Source organism: Mus caroli, chromosome X (assembly GCF_900094665.2).
Source record: "Mus caroli chromosome X, CAROLI_EIJ_v1.1, whole genome shotgun sequence".
In the NCBI taxonomy this organism is placed as follows: domain Eukaryota; kingdom Metazoa; phylum Chordata; class Mammalia; order Rodentia; family Muridae; genus Mus; species Mus caroli.
Genome location: NC_034589.1, coordinates 114,249,271 through 114,267,784, shown reverse-complemented (window position 1 = coordinate 114,267,784; position 18,514 = coordinate 114,249,271). Strand labels below are relative to the sequence as shown.

Sequence of the window (18,514 nt, the reverse complement as noted above, 5' to 3'; positions counted from 1 at the left end):
ATTGGTCTTTCTTAGAAGGGGGAACAAAATACCCATAGAAGGAGCTACAGAGGCAATGTGTGGAGCAGTACTGAAGGAATGACCATCCAGAGATTTCCCCACCTGGGAATCTATCCCATATACAATCACCAAACCCAGACACTATTGTGGATTCCAACAATTTGTGCTGATGGGACCTGAAATATCTGTCTCCTGAGATGCTCGGCCAGTGCCTGACAAATACAGAAGTGGATTTCACAGTCATCCATTGGACTTGGCACAGGGTCCCCAATGAAGGGGTTAGGGAAAGTACTCAAGGAGCTGAACGTCGTTGCAGCCCCATAGGGGGAATAACAATATGAACTAACCAGTACCCTGAGAGATACCTTGGACTAAACCACCAACCAAAGTGTACACATGTTGGGATTCATGGCTCCAGCTGCATATGTAGCAGATGATGGCCTACTTGGTTATCAATAGGAGGAGAGGCTGTTGGTCCTGTGAGGGCTCTATGCCCCAATATAGGGGAATGCCAGGGCCAGGAGGCAGGAGTGGGTAAGTTGGTGAGCAGAGGGGAAGGGGAGGGGATAGGTGTTTTTAGAGGGGAAACTAGGAAAGGGGATAACATTTGAAATGTAAATAAAATATCTAATTTTAAAGAAGTGAATGGATCAATTTTCATTCTTCCATATGGTGACTTTAAGTTGAACCAGGTCATTTGTTGAAAATGCTCTCTTTTTTTCCTCTGGATGATTTTGGGTTCTTTGTCAAAGATCAAGTGACCATACTTAAGTGCTTTTTTTTTCAGTATCTTCAAGTCTATTCCATTGATCTACTTGTTTGTCACTGTACCAGTGCCACACAATTTTTATCACTAATTGCTCTGCAATAGAGCTTTATGTCAGCAATTGTGATTCTCCCAGAGATCTTTTATTTTTGAGAATTATTTTCTCTCTCCTGCGTTTTTAATTATTCCAGATGAAGATAAGAATTACTCTTACTATCTCTCTGAAGAAATGAGTTTGATGAAGATTACAGTATATTTTTAGATTGCTTTGGGAAAGTTGGATGGCCATTTTTACAATGTTAGTCCTGCTGAGGCATTAGCATAGGAGATCTTCTATATTATGATGTCTTTTTCAATTTTTTTCTTTAGAAACTTGAAATTTTTGTCATACAGATCTTTCATTTGCTTGTTTAGAATTAAACCATGATATTTTATATTATTTGTGACCATTGTGAAGGATGGTGTTTCCCTAAATTTTTTGCAACCTGTTTGTCCTTTGTGTAAAGGAAGGCTACAGGTTTATTTGATTTAATTTTACATCCAACAACTTTGCTGAAGTTATTTAGCAGCTGTAGGAATTTTCTGGTAGAAATTTTGGTGTGTGTTATATATACTATCATATCATCTGCAAATACAGATATCTTGGGTTGTTCCTTTCCACTTTGCACCCATTTGACCTCCTTTGGTTGTCTAATTGTTCTGGCTAGAACTTCGAATACTATATTGAATACAAGTGGAGTAGGCAATGTTGTCTTGTTCCTGATTTTATTGGTATTACTTCATGTTTCTCTCCATTTAATTTGATAATGTGTATTTGTTTCATCCATATGACATTTATTATGTTTAAATATGTTCCTTGAATTTCTGATCTTTCTAAGACTTTTAACATGAAAGGGCATTGTATTTTGTCATAGGCTTTTTTAGCATCTAATGAGATAATCCTATGTGGCTTTTTTCCTTTGAGTTTGCTTATATATTGGATTACAATGATGAATTTCCATATATTGAACCATCCCTGCAATCCTAGGATGAAGCCTACCTGATTATGGTGAATGATCATTTTGATGTCCTCTTGGATTCAGTTTGCAAAAAAATTATTGAGTATTTTTCCATCAACTGTTAAGACAAATTGATGTGAAGTTCTCCTTTCTTGTTTTGTCTTTTTGTGGTTTAGACATCAGAGTAACTGTGGCTTCATAGAAGAAATTATGTAGAGTTCCTTCTGTTTCTGTTTTATGGAATAGTTTGAGAAATATTGGCATTCAGTTTTATTTGAAGGTCTGATAAAATTCTACACTAAAACACTCTGGCCCTGGGCTTTTTCTTTGTTGGGGGACTTTTAATGACTTGCTTATATTTCCTTAGGGGTAATGGAAGTGTTTAGATAATTTGTCTGATCTTGATTTAACTTTGTTATTTGGTATATGTCTAGAAAATCATCCATTTCATTTAGACTTTCCAGTTCTGTTGAGTATAGGCTTTTGTAGTAGGACCTGATGATTTTTTCAATTTCTTCAGTTTTGGTTGTTATATTTCCCTTTTAAATACTGCTTTTGTTAATTTTTGTTAAGTTTAGATTACTGTCTCTGTGCCCTCCGGTTAGTTTGTTTAGTTTGTCTATCTTGTTGATTTTCTCAAAGAACCAGCTGCTGGCTTTGTTGATTCTTTGTATACTTCTTTTTGTTTCTACTTGGTTGATTTCAACCCTGAGTTTGATTATTTCCCACCATTCACTCCTCTTGGGTGTATTTATATACTTTTGTTCTAGATCTTTCAGATGTGCTGTTAAGCTGCCAGTGTATGATCTCTCCAGTTTATTTGTGGAGGCACTCAGAGATATGAGTTTTCCTCTTAGCACTGCTTTCACTGTGTCCCATTAATTTTGGTATGCCTTCCTTAATTTTCATTAAATTCTAAAAAGTCTTTAATTTCTTTATTTTGTCCTTCGACCAAGTTTTCATTGTGTAGATCATTGTTCAGTTTAGATGTGTATATGGACGTTCTGTTGTTTTTGTTATTGAAGACCAGCCTTAGTCCATGTTGATCTGATAAGATGCATGGGATTATTTCAATCTTCTTGTATTTGTTGAGGCATGTTTTGTGACCAGTTTTGGAGAAGGTACCATGAGGTGCTGAGAAGAAGTTATATTCTTTGTTTAAGAATTAAATATTCTGCAGATATCTACTAAATCCATTTGGCCCATAACTTCTGTTAGTTTCACTGTTTCCCTGTTTAGTTTCTGTTTCCATGTTCTGTCCATTGATGATAGTGGGTTGTTGAAGTCTCCTATTATTATTTATGAGGTACAATATGTGCTTTGAGCTTTAGTAAAGTTTCTTTTATGAATAAGGTTGTCCTTGCATTTGGAGAAGTTCAAAATTGAACGTTCTTCTTGGTAGATTTTTACTTTGATGAGTATGAAGTGTACTTCCTTATCTTTTTGGATACATTTTGCTTGAACATTGATATTATTAGATAGTAGAATAACTACCCCAGATTTTTTCCTGAGACCTTTTACTTAGAAAATTATTTTCCAGCCTTTTACTCTGAGGCAGTATTTGTCTTTAATACTGAGGTGCATTTCCTGTATGCAGCAAAATGTTGGGTCCTGTTTATGTATCCATTCTCTTAGTCTATGTCTTTTTATTGGGGAATTGAGTACATTGCTGTTAAGAGATATTAATCATTATTGATTGTTGCTTCCTGTTACTTTTGTTTTAGTGGTGGAATTATGTTTGTGTGCCTATCTTCATTTGGATTTATCAAAAATTACTTTCTTGCTTTTTCTAGGGTGTAGTTTTCCACCTTGGGTTGGAGTTTTCTATGTATTATCCTTTGTAGTGCTGGATTTGTGGAATGATAATGTGTGAATTTGGTTTTATCGTGGAATACTTTGGTTTCTCCATCTATGGTAATTGAAAGTTTCACTGGGTATTGTAGCCTGTTCTCTTTGAGTCTATATGATATTTTTCCAGGATCTCTGGCTTTCATAGTCTCTGGAGAGAAGTCTGCTGTAATTCTGATAGGTCTGACTTTATATGTTTTTTGACCTTTTTCCTGTACTGCTTTTAATATTCTTTCTTTCTTTTATGCATTTGGTGTTTTCACTATTATGTGACAGGGGGAATTTCTTTTCTGGTCTGACCTATTTGGAGCTCTGTAGGCTTCTTGTGTGTTTATGGCATCTCTTTCTTTAGGTTAGGGATGTTTTCTACTATAATTTTATTTAAGTTATTAACTGGCCCTTTAAGTTGTGAATCATCACTCTCTTCTATACCTATTATCCTTAGGTTTGTTCTTCCCATGTTGTCCTGGATTTCCTGGATGTTTTAGGTTAGGAGAATTTTGCATTTTTCATTATCTTTGATTGCTGTGTCAATGTTTTCTATGACATGTTCTGTATCTGAGATTCTCTCTTCTTTCTCTTGTATTCTCTTGGTGATGCTTACATCTTTGACTCCTGATCTCTTTCCTAGGGTTACTGTCTCCAGAATTGTCTCCCTTTGTGATTTCTTAATTGTTTCTATTTCCATTTTTAGATCCTGGATAATTTTGTTCAATTCCTTCACCTGATTGGTTCGTGTTTTCCTGTAATTTTTAAAGAATTTTTGTGTTTCTTCTCTAAGTGCTTCTACCTGTTTACTTGCATTCTCCTGTATTTCTTTAAAGGAGTTATTTATGCCCTTCTTAAAGTCCTCTATCATTATCATAAGATGTGATTTTAAATCCAATTCTTGCTTTTCTGGTGAGTTCGGGTATTCATCTAGGGCTTGCTGTGGTGGAAGAAGTGGGTTCTGATGATTCCAAGTAGCCTTGTTTTCTGTTGCTTATGTTCTTGCCCTTGCCTCTTGTCATCTGGTTATTTCTGATGTTAGCTAGTCTTGCTATCTCTGACTGGGGCTTTTCTCTCCTGCACCCTGTGTGTCAGTATTCCTTGGAGACATTTCTTTCTGGGAGGAATTTGGGTAAGAAGAGAGGTACAGACTTTTATCTTGTACATTATCTTCAGTAATGTGTTTACTTTATTAGCAACTATATAACTGATTACTAGAAAGTACTAGGTCAATACATTTGCTTTTACAATTACAATACAGTGTCTTAATTTAATGGACCACTCTATTAAAAATAGTATAAATGACAGAACCTCATAATATATCAATTTAATATAAAATATTTTCACAATTATTATCTAATAACCTTTTTATATTGAGAAACTCCTTTGGAGAATAATGTTTGTAGTTTAAAAAGACTTAAATGTGCAAAAGAGAAAGGTCAGGGCATTAGATATTCATTCAAATTTCATATGAATTTTCAAATGTCTGTGCCTCCAAAATAATTAGTGTTTAATTTGGACGCATAATCATGTGTGAACTCTTATTTGATATCCTTAGAACCTGAAAGGTTAAAAAAAAACTTTATTTGCTGTTCAAGGAATTGATTTATTTAATATTTTCTTAGGTCACCTTTTTAAAAATTGCTCTGTTAACTGTTAGGATTTTTTTTTTGACATTGCTGCTAAGAACATAAACCACCTCTTTTTTCTCTATTAAATCCTTAGGAAGAGAGAAAGGTAAATGTTTAATAAATTAGATTAATTACACTTAATGCAAATCAAAATAAAAAAGCCAATACAAATTCATCAATTTATAAATATTTGATAAATATGCATATCACTGTTATTATGATGGTAGCAAGAATTGATATTAGGTTATATAGTTGGTAATCTGCATAATCAGAAAAAACACGGATAATAGAACTCATAGAATGTGCCATATGACAACATGACTGCAAAATATCCACTATGAGGTTAAAATTTTCTACAAAAGTCAGGTTTAAAGTGAATTCACATTTATAGTAAACAAGATTATCAGTTTTGAATTAAGGCCCTTTTAGTACCAACTAAAACTTTTTAATCAATATACATATTCCATAAAGAGACTAGAGACTTTTCTGACCTTTATATTGTAGACCATAACATTTTCCCATATGATTTAGTTTTAGCTGCAGCTAGTATCAGGGCAAAAAAGTTTAAAAAGTTGGGGAAAATGACAGTTATCTTGGCTGAGAGTGTTCTTATCCACTCCTTAAGCTTGCTGGAATCTTGTTCAGGTCAGGAAAACTGAAAGAAAGTGTGTTTGATTTCAAGAGCCAGTGATTCTTAATGTTTTTAATTTTGTAAACCTAGAAAATTGTTTTAATAAAAATTCTTTAATTTTTGTTCTTGGTATCATTATCATAATATACAGAGCAATATATAGCTGACCTAATAAAACAAAAATGAGGAATAGAAAACAGAAAAAACCGAAGAATACATATCTAATTGACATAGTATTGAATTAATCAGTAACTTCATTTGTTAAAGAAAAAACTTTTGTTATCATATTCATTATTTCCATCATCTGATCCATAGTCACCATATAGGTATTGCCTGAGCCCTTCTCATCATAATTTTCTCCCCTGCATAGCTTTAAAACCTGATATCTGTTATCCAATAAATCTTCTCCTTCATTGTAACTACCATATATCAACAAAGGTATTCCAGTAAATCATTCAACAATTTTTAAAATATCCACAGCTTTATATATTTAACTATACTTTTTAAATTTTCCTTTTCCAATACCAAAATAAAGAATATTTTTCAGAGTGAAGTCGTAGAGCATAACCATAATTATTATAATACAAAACAACATTTTTAACAATTTAAAAAATTCAGTGTTATGTTATAATGTTTGGCTGCCAGCAAGATAAATTCTAGCATGTAAATGCATGAAGGTGCAGCTTTAATACCTCGTTAAAGAAATATTTTTAAATCCTATCTTTCAAAGTCTTGTTTCTAGGACAAGGATTACATACAAATATTATTCCAATTTTAAAATATCTTTACAAACCTGTTTCCTTGGGTTGGCTCATTGCATGTGTTATTACCGAGAATGGCTTTAAACCTGATTTATTTATTTTTAAGCCAACTTTCTGTTACCATTGATACAGACTTTTAATCATACAGTGCAAATTATAAACCAATAGTTTATATTCAAGACTTGTAGAAAAATACATTTAAGACCAGTGAGAAATAAAGATGTAGTGGCCAGATACTATACATTTAAAACAGACAGGCAGGGGAGGAGCACCCTGGTACTTGTTGAATACAGTTCTCAAAAGCACAGAGTTTTTTATTGGCATCAACTTTCTACCAGAGATGCTAAAAAGCTGCTGCTACCCCTTGTTTGTTGCCAGTTTGATCAAGGCAGGAGGCAGAGATTGTCTAGCCACACTAGACTCCTAGATGTAGGTGCAGGACTCCAAAAGCTGTATCAGTTTGTCAGTTTTTGTTTCTGTGTTCAATTAGATGCTATTTTCTAAAATTCTTGAAATGAGTTAAAACTAAATTAAGCAGTGAGGAGATATCACAGCAATCAAGCAGCAAAACAAAATGACTGACAAACATGCACAGATTAGTGCAGCAAAAAACAACCTTGTAGTATTGGAGGTTGTAGAGTGGTGGTGGGAAGGGAAAGATAACCAGATATGCCATCAAAGGAACCCAGAATCAGAACCAGGCATTTATTCTCTCAGTGGGAACCAGAGAGGAAACAAGATGTCTCCTGACCTCTTCTTGACCCTCAGAGTTTTGCTTTGTTTACCTCTCCTGCTTTGGGTCTCCAAAATTCAAGATTAAACTACAGTCAATAACAAACCAAGAAAAACAACTGTGAAGGTTCAGGAAACTTAACTCCTCATGGAGGGAACTGGCTTAGCAATAACTGAGGGGTGCTTGAGGTTAAGGGTCATTCCCAGTCAAAGAACCAATTTTTGATATTCCTTTCTTGTGGTCCTGAAATTCAGTCTTGGGGTATATGTTCAATAAATTACTCTTGTTTAACTGAGTTCAGCATTCATAATGTTTGGGCTGCCACTCTTCAGTTGCATTATGCAGTGGCACTATAGATTCTTGTTTAAATTCTTCTGTGTCTGAGTATTTTTCTTATTTTCATTTGTTTTTCTAAGATTTGTAGCTTACTAATCTACTTTCTATATTTTTCTTTTTCCAGTATTTCTAAAGCTTTTTTCTTTGAGAGGTTACAGAAAGGCCCTGTGGCTATCAAGGATAAAATATATAATAATAAAACTATTTTCAAGCCATCTAAAGTAGAACTAAACAGGGTTTTAGAACCATGTATTATGTTTTCATCCACCCTTAATTCTCCCCTTGAGGACTTCACAGGTGACTTTCCAAATGTGATGACTTCTTAGTTTGTCTGTAGATGGTATGATTTCTCTGTCCCTGTTATTGTACTGCATGATAGAAGACCAATACTTGTTTTTAAACAAAATTTTAAATGCTTAAATTTTGCTAATAATGATTCAGGTGACAGATGCTGGGGTGAAAACCTGCTAGCTCATAGAGGCAGAGAAGGCCCTCACCTGACCATCCTTCTCAAAAGGAAAAGGTACTTGCTGTCTCAACAACCCCCAAAGTTGAAGGTCCTCCCTTTCTACTTCCTTTGCATTTCTATGTCTGTCCTCCTGACTCCCTCTTACTCTCTGTGGGTATTTTAATGTTCCTTCCCTGTCAACTTGTTGCCTGCTGCTTCTAGAAGGCAATGTGAGGATACTTGAGAGAAGTCACTGTGAGGTTCCAGTATTGATAGAGTAGCAGAAGCCAGAAAATGTGTACCAGATGAAGGAATCATTGCAATGAACATTTACAGGGAAAGAAGTATGGACAAAAGGGTATAGTGTGACACAACAAGTCCCAAAGTGAGATTTTTTGGTTTATTCTGGGGATGGTTTCAAAGGTGGAGAGTGGGTATGAGCGGATGAGAGATGAGTGGGATTGGGCTGCACTATGTGAACTTCAAAAAGAACTAATAAAAAGTTAAGAAAAGTGAATTAACATGAAATAAAAACCTGAAGCAATCACCAATAGAAAGACACACACACAGACACACACACAGAGCAAATATAAGTTCGTAATTTTTCAGGCACAGAAAATAATGTCAATTAGCAATCTGATTTTATGTAATATTATGAAAATGTTAAATATATTTATTTTGTGAATACATCAGTTCTTTCTAATCACTTAAGTCTTTATAAAATGTAATTAATTAAGAAAATTCACCATTAAGATAACCAGTTTAAGGATGAAAAATTTGACAGAGTATATATTCTTTTGAAGTGTTTGGTAAAATATTTCCAAAATATAAAGCTAATAAATGTTTTAGGATATTCGATCATACAGTGAACCCTGATATTTTGGTATTTACTAGAAAAAACTTTCTGTTTTATGTAAAGAGGACTAAATATACTCCAGCATTGGTCTAGAAGCAGCAGGCTATCTCTGGTGTCATGAGAGATAGTTGCTGGCATATCCAGGAGAGAGATGCTCTCTAGCAAAGGTAAAGCTGCCCCTGGTTGTTGCAGATGTAGGTCAAGTTGCTGGAAGGGCATGAGAGCTAATGAGTCATCAGACTGGGCATGGCCTACTCCCCTAGGGTTGCACGGCTGTAGACTGGTGGTCTTCTCAGCCTAGTTCCCAGTTTGCGCCTTATGGCACCAGTCTGGTGGTCATATCAGGCCCACTCCTAACTTTGCCTACCCAAGTGACCCCCTTCTAGGGATTTTTGTCTTGACTATTCTCCTGCCTGGGGCCATGGTCCTAGGCAGTTTTTCTAGTTTTTAGCTTGCTTTCTCCTGGGGACCCAGACTGGTGGTTGTGTCAGGATTTTTTTTTTTTATTTCAGTGAATGTTAGGTAATTAATCAATCAGATGTTCGTAGGTTAAAATATTGAGTATTGCTATAGCGTTTCTCCTCTCTGCCACCTAGTAAAACAAATGTGACATAGCAGCCATACCTGTAACTCCTCCAGAGAGCAGGGTCATGTTCATTTTCAAAAAGGAATTTTTATAGATGCAGGCAGGATAGCTCTTTGGGTACTAGCCCACAAACCTAATAATGTGTATCCAAATGACTAGAACTCACAAAGAAAAGAAAACTAACTTCCACAGATTTCCCTCTGAGCCACAAACTCAGTGTTACACACAAGCACCCTCCCCCAAAACATACATACACCATGCACACATATACATCCATTAATAATAAATTAAATTAAATGTAAAGAAAGAATTCGTTGTGTAATTACTGTGAATTTGAGCTCCAGTTTGACATCATGTCCAGAAGAAAGTAGTTTATAGCAGTCCTTCCCAACCTCTGCTTTTGCTTCCTCTTGCAGAACTTTAACAGATCCTTGGTGTTGTGAGGAAATTACAGATATCTCATTTAGGGATGAACATCCCACAATCATTTATTTTCTTAATGAAATCTAATTTAATTATTTTTAATTTAATATTTTATTATTAGCGTTATAACCAAATATTTTCCTTTACAAAATTCTTACCACACACTCATTAGAGTTTGCTTGCTCACTTTCCTAGTTTACTTATATCCCGTTTTAGTTAGTTTACTTCTATAAGTGTGATTAAAACAAACAAACAAACAAACAAACAAACAAACACACTCTTCCCAAAAGGAGTTGAAGGTAGTGTGCTTGTTAATTTTGACAACCTGACAAAAACTAGGAAGTGGGAAGCTTGGGTGAGAATTTGCCTGCATTACCTTGCCCTGTAAGGAAGTTTGTGCCCTGTAAAGAAGTTTTCTTGATTAATGACTGATATGGGAAGATCTAGGCCACTGTGGATAGATGGTCTCCAACTATATAAAAACTCAGAATGAGGTAGGCATAGAAAGCAAGTCAGTAAGCACAAGTCTTCCATGACCTCTGCTTTAGCTGCTGCCTTTAGGTTTCTGACTTGTTTGAGTTCCTGCATTGACTTCCTCAGCTAAAGACTGTATATTGAAGATAGTAATTCTCAATCTGTGGGTCAAATCCCCTTTGGGATTTAAACAGCCCTTTCATGGGAGTCCCATATCAGATATACTGCAGATCATAAATTTACATTATGATTCAAAACAGCAGAAAAGTACAAGTATAACGTCACAATGGAAATAAGTTTATGGTTAGGGTAAGCACAGCACAAGGAACTGGATTACAGAGTCCCAACATTAGGAGGTTGAGAACCACTGTGCTAAGGTAAAATAAACCCTTCCACTTCAAGCTGATTTGGGTCAGTGTTTTACCACAGGAAAAGGCAAGCAAATTAGAACAAAGAGGAAAAGGTTTCATTGTCATATATTTTCACTGTACTCCAGAATAAGTGAGAGCAAACACATAGGGACAAACTTAAAACCAAATTGTGGAACCCAATTTGTTTGATAACTCACCCTAAGGCTTATGCTTAGCAAGATTTCTTACACTGCCCAAGATCACCTGCATAGGGATGGTGACAAACACAGTGGGCTGGGCCTTCTTGCATCATTTATCAATCAGAAAGTTCTTCATAAATATACCTCCAGGCCAATTTTATTTGGACAACTTTCAAGTTAAGATCCTCAATTCTCAACTTCTCTGATGACTCAGAGTAATATAGGGATGATCAAAGTTAACAAGGATAGCTATAACCCAAATCATATATTAAACAAATTTTAAAAGTTATTAGAGACTGTTAAATAATATTGAAGCATTTCAAAATGAAACCATACATTAGAATAGCAAATATAAGATATAAAAAGCAGTTATTCAGGAGAAGTTAAATTGGAGTGAAAGAGCTTTTGCAAACTCCATGTTCCTGGACACATTTCCAAAAATTCTAATGTGAGATTTTGCCACAATTTTTATTTGACATCCTGGTATTGGTGTTATCTCTATATACTATATAAATTACATATACTTTACATATACTATATAGTACTTAATGTGCATATAATATATATATATATATATGCATATTTGTATATACACAGAGAGAAAGAGAGAGACTGCATTTCATTTTACATTCAAGGAATTAATTTTCTGATAGAAAGCAATTAGGTCTTAAAGAATTTTTGAAAGTATACTCTTTTAGAGTTCTCTAGATTCAGAGCAAAAAGGAATAGAAAATTCAGAATGAGTCTCTTCACATGAACAATTTCCTTCCAATCTAATTCCCCACCATAGCTCGATATTTGACACAATATATGAACCTAAAATGATGCATCATTATCAGCTAGCCTCCACAGTCTGTAATAGCATTTTATATTTTTATTTGTACATTTCATGGGATTAGACAGATATGTGTTGGTTTGTATCAACCAATATAATATCCATACAAAATATTTTACTGTAAAAATTTTTACTCCCTCTACTCAATCTTCTTTCCCTGTTAGTTCTGATATATATATAGTATAAGAGTAAAATCTGAGGAAAAATGTAAAATCAGGTTTAAAAAAGTTCCTTGGAAAATTCCACACAGAAAAATATCATTGATTCTTGGAATTATGGGTTTGTCTTGGTATTTCTTACACCAAAAGCTGAGTTTAGAGAATGACCAGAAGTGTAATTCTTTTGAACTTATTAGTTATTTGAATCTGTAGCATCTCCCTATATCCATGTATTAACAAGCCATTTCCATTATCTCTCATGTTGTTGGTGTTTTTTTTTTAATTTAATTTTTAAATTAGATATTCTCTTCATTTACATTTCAAATGCTATCCCCTTTCCTAGTTTTCTCTCCAAAAGTCCACTGTATCCTCCCCCCATCCTGCTCCCCACCCACTCCCGCTCCTGGTCCTGCATTTCCCTGTACCACAGCATATAATCTTAGCAACATCAATGGCCTCTCCTCCCATTGATGGCCGATTAGGCCACCCTCTGCTACATATGCAACTAGAGGCAAAAACTCTGGAGGTACAGGCTAATTCATATTGTTTCTCCTATAGGGTTGAAGACCACTTAAGCTCCTTGGGTACAGTATCTAGCTCCTTCATTGGGGGAACCAGTGTTCAATCTAATAGATGACTGTGAGCATCCACTTCTGAATTTGCCAGAGACTGGCATAGACTCACAAGAGATAGCTATATCAGGGTCCTGTCACCACAATCTTGTTGGCAAATACAATAGTGTCAGGGTTTGGTGGTTGTTTATGGGATAAAACACTGGAAGGGGCAGTCTCTGGATGGTCATTCCTTCCATCTCAGTTCTGAACTTTGAGTCTATAACTACTTCCATGGATATTTTGTACCCCATTCTAAGAAGGAACAACAAAGTATCTACACTTCGGTCTTCCTTCTTCTTGAGTTTCATGTGTTTTGCAAATTGTATCTTGGGTAGTCTAAGTTTCTGGGCTAATATCCATGTATCAGTGAGTGTGCATCATGTGTGTTCTTTTTGATTGGGTTACCTCACTCACGTTGATATCCTCCAGATCCATCTATTTGCCTAAGAATTTCATAAATTCATTGTTTTTAAGAGCTGAGTAGTATTCCACTGTGTAAATGTACCACATTTTCTGTATCCATTCCTCTATTGAGGGACATCTGGGTTCTTTCCAGTTTCTGAATATTATAAATAAGGCTGATATGTACATAGTGGAGCATGTGTCTTTATTACAAGGTAGAGCATCTTCTGGATATATGTCCAGGAGGGATATTGATAGATCAACTCATAGTATTATGTCCAATTTTTTGAGGAATTGCCAGACTCATTTCCAGAGTAGTTGTGCCAGCTTACAATCCAACCAGCAATGGAGGAGTGTTTCTCTTTCTCCACAACCTCAACAGCATCTGCTGTCACCAGAATTTTTGATCTTAGCCATTCTGACTGCTGTGAGATGAATCTCAAAGTTGTTTTGATTTGCAAATCCCTGATGATTAAGGATTTTGAGCATTTTTTTCAGGTGCTTCTCAGCCATTCGGTATTCCTCAGTTGAAAATTTTTGATTTGCTCTGTACCCCATTTTTTCATAGCCTTATTTGATTTTCTGGAGTCCAGCTTATTAATTCTCTGTATATATTGGGTATAAATAAGTCCCCTATCAAATTTAGGATTGATAAAGATCCTTTCCCAATATGTTAGTGGCTTTTATTTCTTACTGACAGTGCCTTTTGCCTTACAGAAACTTTGCAATTTTATGAGGTCCAACTTGTTGATTCTAGATCTTATAGCACCAGCCACTGGTGTTTTATTCAGGAATTTTTTTCCTGTGCCAATATCTTTGAGGATTTTCCCACATTCTCCTCTATAAGTTTCAGTGTCTCTGGTTTTATATGGAGTTCCTGGATCCACTTAGACTTGAGCTTTGTGCAAGGAGACAACAATGGATCAATTTGCATTCTTCTACATGAGAACCACTAGTTGTTCCAGCACCATTTGTTGAAAATGCTGCCTTGTTTCCACTGGTTGGTTTTAGCTCCTTTGTCAAATATCAAGTGACCACAGGTGTGGGGGTTCATTTCTGGGTCTTCAATTCTATTTTGCTGATCTACCTGTCTGTCTCTGTACCAGTACCATGCAGTTTTTATCACAATTGCTTTGTAGTACAGATTGAGGTCAGCGATGGTTATTCCACCAGAGGTTCGTTTATTCTTGACAATAGTTTTTGCTATCCTAGGTTTTTTGTTATTCCAGATAAATTTTCAAATATCCCTTTCTAATTCTGTGAAGAATTGAGTTGGAATTTTGACGGGAATTGCATTGAATCTGTAGATTGCTTTCAGCAAGATGGCCATTTTTACTATATTAATCCTGACAATCTTTTTTCTTCAGAGACTTGAAGTTCTTATCATACAGATCTTTCACTTCCTTAGTTAGAGTCACACCAATGTATTTTATATTATTTGTGACTATTGTAAAGGGTATTGTTTCCCTAATTTCTTTTTCTGCCTATTTATCCTTTCTGTAGAGAAAGGCTACTAATTTGTTTGAGTTAATTTTATATCCAGGTACTGCTCTAAAGCTGTTTATCAGATTTAGGTGTTCTCTGGTGGAATTTTTAGGGTCACTTATATATACTATCATATCATCTGTAAATAGTGATATTTTGACTTCGTCCTTTCCAATTTGTAACCCCTTGATTTCCTTTCTTGTCGAACTACTATGGCTAAGACTTCAAGTACTATATTGAATAGGTTGAGAGAAAGTGGGCAACCTTGACTTGTCCCTGATTTTAGTGGGATTGCTTCAATTTCTTTTCATTTAGTTTGATGTTGGCTACTGGTTTTCTATATATTGCTTTTATTATGTTTAGGTATGGGCCTTGAATTCCTGATCTTTCCCAGACTTTTATCATGAATGGGTGCTGGATTTGACAAGTGCTTTCTCAGCTTCTAATTATATGATCATGTGGCTGTGGTCTTCGAGTTTGTTTATGGAGTAGATTGCATTGAATGATTTCCTTATAATAACCATCCCTGAATCCCTGGGATGAAACTTACTTGATCATGATGGATGATCATTTTGATGTGTTTTTGTATTCAGTTTGCCAGAATTTTATTGAGTATTTTTGCATAGATTATCATAAGGGAAACTGGTCTGAAGTTCTCTTTTTTTGTTGGGTCTTTGTGTGGTTTAGGCATGAGAGTACTTGTGGATCCATAGAATGAATTGGGTAGAGTACCTTCTGATTCTATTTTGGAGAATAGTTTAAGGAGTATTGGAATTAGGTCTTATTTGAAAGTCTAGTAGAACTCTGCACTAAACCCATCTGGTTCTGGGATTTTTTTGGTTGGGAGACTTTTAATGACTGCTTTTATTTTCTAGGGGACATTTCTTTTATTTCTTGAGGGCTGTTTAGATCATTAACCTGATCTTGATTCAACTTTGGTACCTGGAATCTGTCTAGAAAATTGTCCATTTCATCCATGTTTTCCAGTTCTGTTGAGTATAGCCTTTTGTAGTAGGACAAGATTTTTTGGTTTTCTTCAGATTCATTTGTTATATCTCCTTTTTCATTTCTGATTTTGTCAATTAGGGTACTGTCCCTGGGCCGGGGCAGTGGTGGTGCACACCTGTAATCCCAGCATTTGGGAGGCAGAGGCAGGTGGATTTCTGAGTTTGAGGCCATCCTGGTCTGCAAAGTGAGTTCCAGTACAGCCAGGACTGCACACAGAAACTCTGTCTCAAAAAAACCAAAAATTAAAACAAACAAACAAAAAACAAAACAAACAAACAAACAAACAAACAAAAGGATACTGTCCCTGTGCCCTCTAGTTAGTCTGGCTAAGTGTTTATTTATCTTGTTGATTTTCTCAAAGTACTAGTTCCTCCTTTGGTTGATTTTTTTGTACAGTTCTTTTTGCTTCCATTTGGTTGATTTCAGACCTGAGTTTAAGTATTTCCTTCAATGTACTCTTCTTGGGTGAATTTTTTTCCTTTTGTTCTAGAGCTTTTAAGTGAGCTATCAAGCTGCTAGTGTGTGCTCTCTCTAGTTTCATTTTGGCAGCACTCAGAGATATGAGTTTCCCTCTTAGGAATGCTTTCATTGTATCCCATAAGTTTGGGTATGTTGTGGCTTCATTTTCATTAAACTCTAAAAAGTCTTTGCTTTCCTTCTTTATTTCTTCTATGACCAATTTATAATTGAGTAGAGTGTTGTTCAGCTTCCATGTGAAAGTTGGCTTTCTATAATTTACATTGTTATTGAAGAACAGCCTTAGTCTGTGGTGATCTCATAGGATGCATGGGATAATTTCAGTATTATTTTATCTTTTGAGGTCTGTTTTATGACCAATTATATGGTCAATTTTGGAGAAGGTACCATGTGGTACTGAGAAGAGAGTATATCTTTTTTTTTTTTTTAGTATAAAATGTTGTGTAGATATCTGTTAAATCCATTTCTTTCTTAACTTCTGTTTGTTTCAATGTGTGTCTGTTTAATTTCTGTTTCCAGGATCTGTCCATCAATGAGAGTGGTGTGTTGAAATCTCACAATATTATTGTATGTGGTTCATGTGTGCTTTGAGCTTTACTATAGTTTCTTTAATGAATGTGCATGCCCTTGCATTTGGAGCAGAGATACTGAGAATTGAGAGTTCATCCTGGAATATTTTATCTTTGATGAGTATAAAGTGCCCCTTCTTGTCTTTTTTGATAACTTTGACTTGGAAGTCGATTTTTTTTTTTTTTTGATATTAGAATGGCTACTCCAGCATGTTTCTTGGGACCATTTGATTGGAAAATTGTTTTCCAGCCGTATACTCTGAGGTAGTGTCTGTCTTTTGTCCTGTCCAGCAGGATTTAGTTATGGGTCGAGGAGGACCAAGGCCTGGAAGAGAAATGGGCGGAGAAAGGGAAGCGAGACCAAGTAAAGAGTTGTCAAGGTCTGTGTAATGGAGGCTAGGAGCCTGATTATAAGCACACAGTGAGAGAAAATAAGGAGGGTTGAGGGGGTATAATAAAATACAGAGAAAAGGGATGGACATTGTGACAGATGCTGATTGTAGGCATCTTGCAGCTTATTTTGTAATGTCTGCCCTAAAACAGTCCGGAGCAGCCTTCAAACGTTCTGCAGTTTATCTTGGAATGCCATAAACAGTCCCAGGCACCAAATGGAGACATGGAGAAGGAGGTGAAGCTGGCTTTATCTAATCAGTTCCAGTCACCAAGTGGATACATGAAGGAGGGAGTGAAGCTGGCAGTCCCAGACACCAGGTGGAGACAATGAAGTAGGGGGTGACATAATTCCCTTCAAAGGGTCAGCCAGATCTTTAGGGTGAGAGTTGTTGTGGGTCTAGTTTCCCACAGTTTGGTCTCTCACTGTCTTTGTCCCTGAGGTGGGTTTCCTGTATGCAGAAAAATGTTGTGTCCTCTTTATGTAACCAGTCTGTTAGTCTATGTCTTTGTATTATGGAATTGACTCCATTGATATTAAGATATATTAATGAAAAGTAATTGTTCCTTCCTGTTATTTTTGTTGTTAAAGTTGGGATTCTGTTCTTGTGGCTATATTCTTTGAGGTTTGCTGAAAGATTACTTTCTTGCTTTTTCTAGGGTGTAGTTTCTCTCCTTGTGTTAGTGTTTTCCCTTTATTATCCTTTGAAGGGCTGGATTCATGGAAAGATATTGTGTGAATTTGTTTTTTGTCATGGACTACTTTGGCTTTTCCATCTATGATAACTGAGAGTTTTGCTGGGTATAGTAGCCTGGGCAGGCATTTGTGTTCTCTTCGTGTCTGTATAACATCTGTTCAGAATCTTCTAGCTTTCATAGTCTCTTGTGAGAAGTCTAGTGTAATTCTAAAAGGTCTGCCTTTGTATGTTACTTGACCCTTTTCCCTTAATGCTTTTAATATTCTATCTTTATTTATTGCATTTGGTGTTCTGATTATTATGTTTCAGGAGGAATGTCTTATCTGGTCCAGTCTACTTGGAGTTCTGTAGGCTTCTTGTATGTTCATGGGCATCTCTTTCTTTAGGTTAGGGAAGTTTTCTTCTATAGTTTTATAGAAGATATTTGCTGGCAATGTAAGTTGAAAATCTTCATTCTCATCTACTCCTATTATCCTTAGGTTTGATCTTCTCATTGTGTCCTGGATTTCCTGGATGTTTTTAGTTAGGATCTTTGCATTTTGCATTTTCTTTGATTGTTGTGTCCATGTTTTCTGTGGAATCTTCTGCCATCTAAGATTCTCTCTTCCATCTGTTGTATTTGGTTGCTGATGCTCACATCTGTGGTTCCTGATTTCTTTCCTAGGATTTCTATCTCCAGAGTTGTCTCCCTTTGTGTTTTGTTTATTGTATCTACTTCCATTTTTTGATCTTGTATGTTTTTGTTCAATTCCATCACCTGCTTGGTTGTATTTTCCTGTAATTCTTTAAGGACTTTTGTGCTTCCTCTATAAGTACTTCTAACTCTTTAGCAGTGTTCTCCTGTATTTT

The 18,514-nt window shown here is 35.6% G+C and overlaps 1 non-coding gene across 1 annotated transcript; it reads right to left on the bottom strand.

Annotated features, from left to right (window-relative positions):
• Window positions 1-9,510: 9,510 nt before the first annotated feature.
• On the bottom strand, window positions 9,511-9,643 carry LOC115030190. The gene has a single exon (XR_003835811.1). It is a non-coding gene; the product is annotated as a small nucleolar RNA SNORA17 (small nucleolar RNA).
• Between the last annotated feature and the right edge of the window lie 8,871 nt (window positions 9,644-18,514).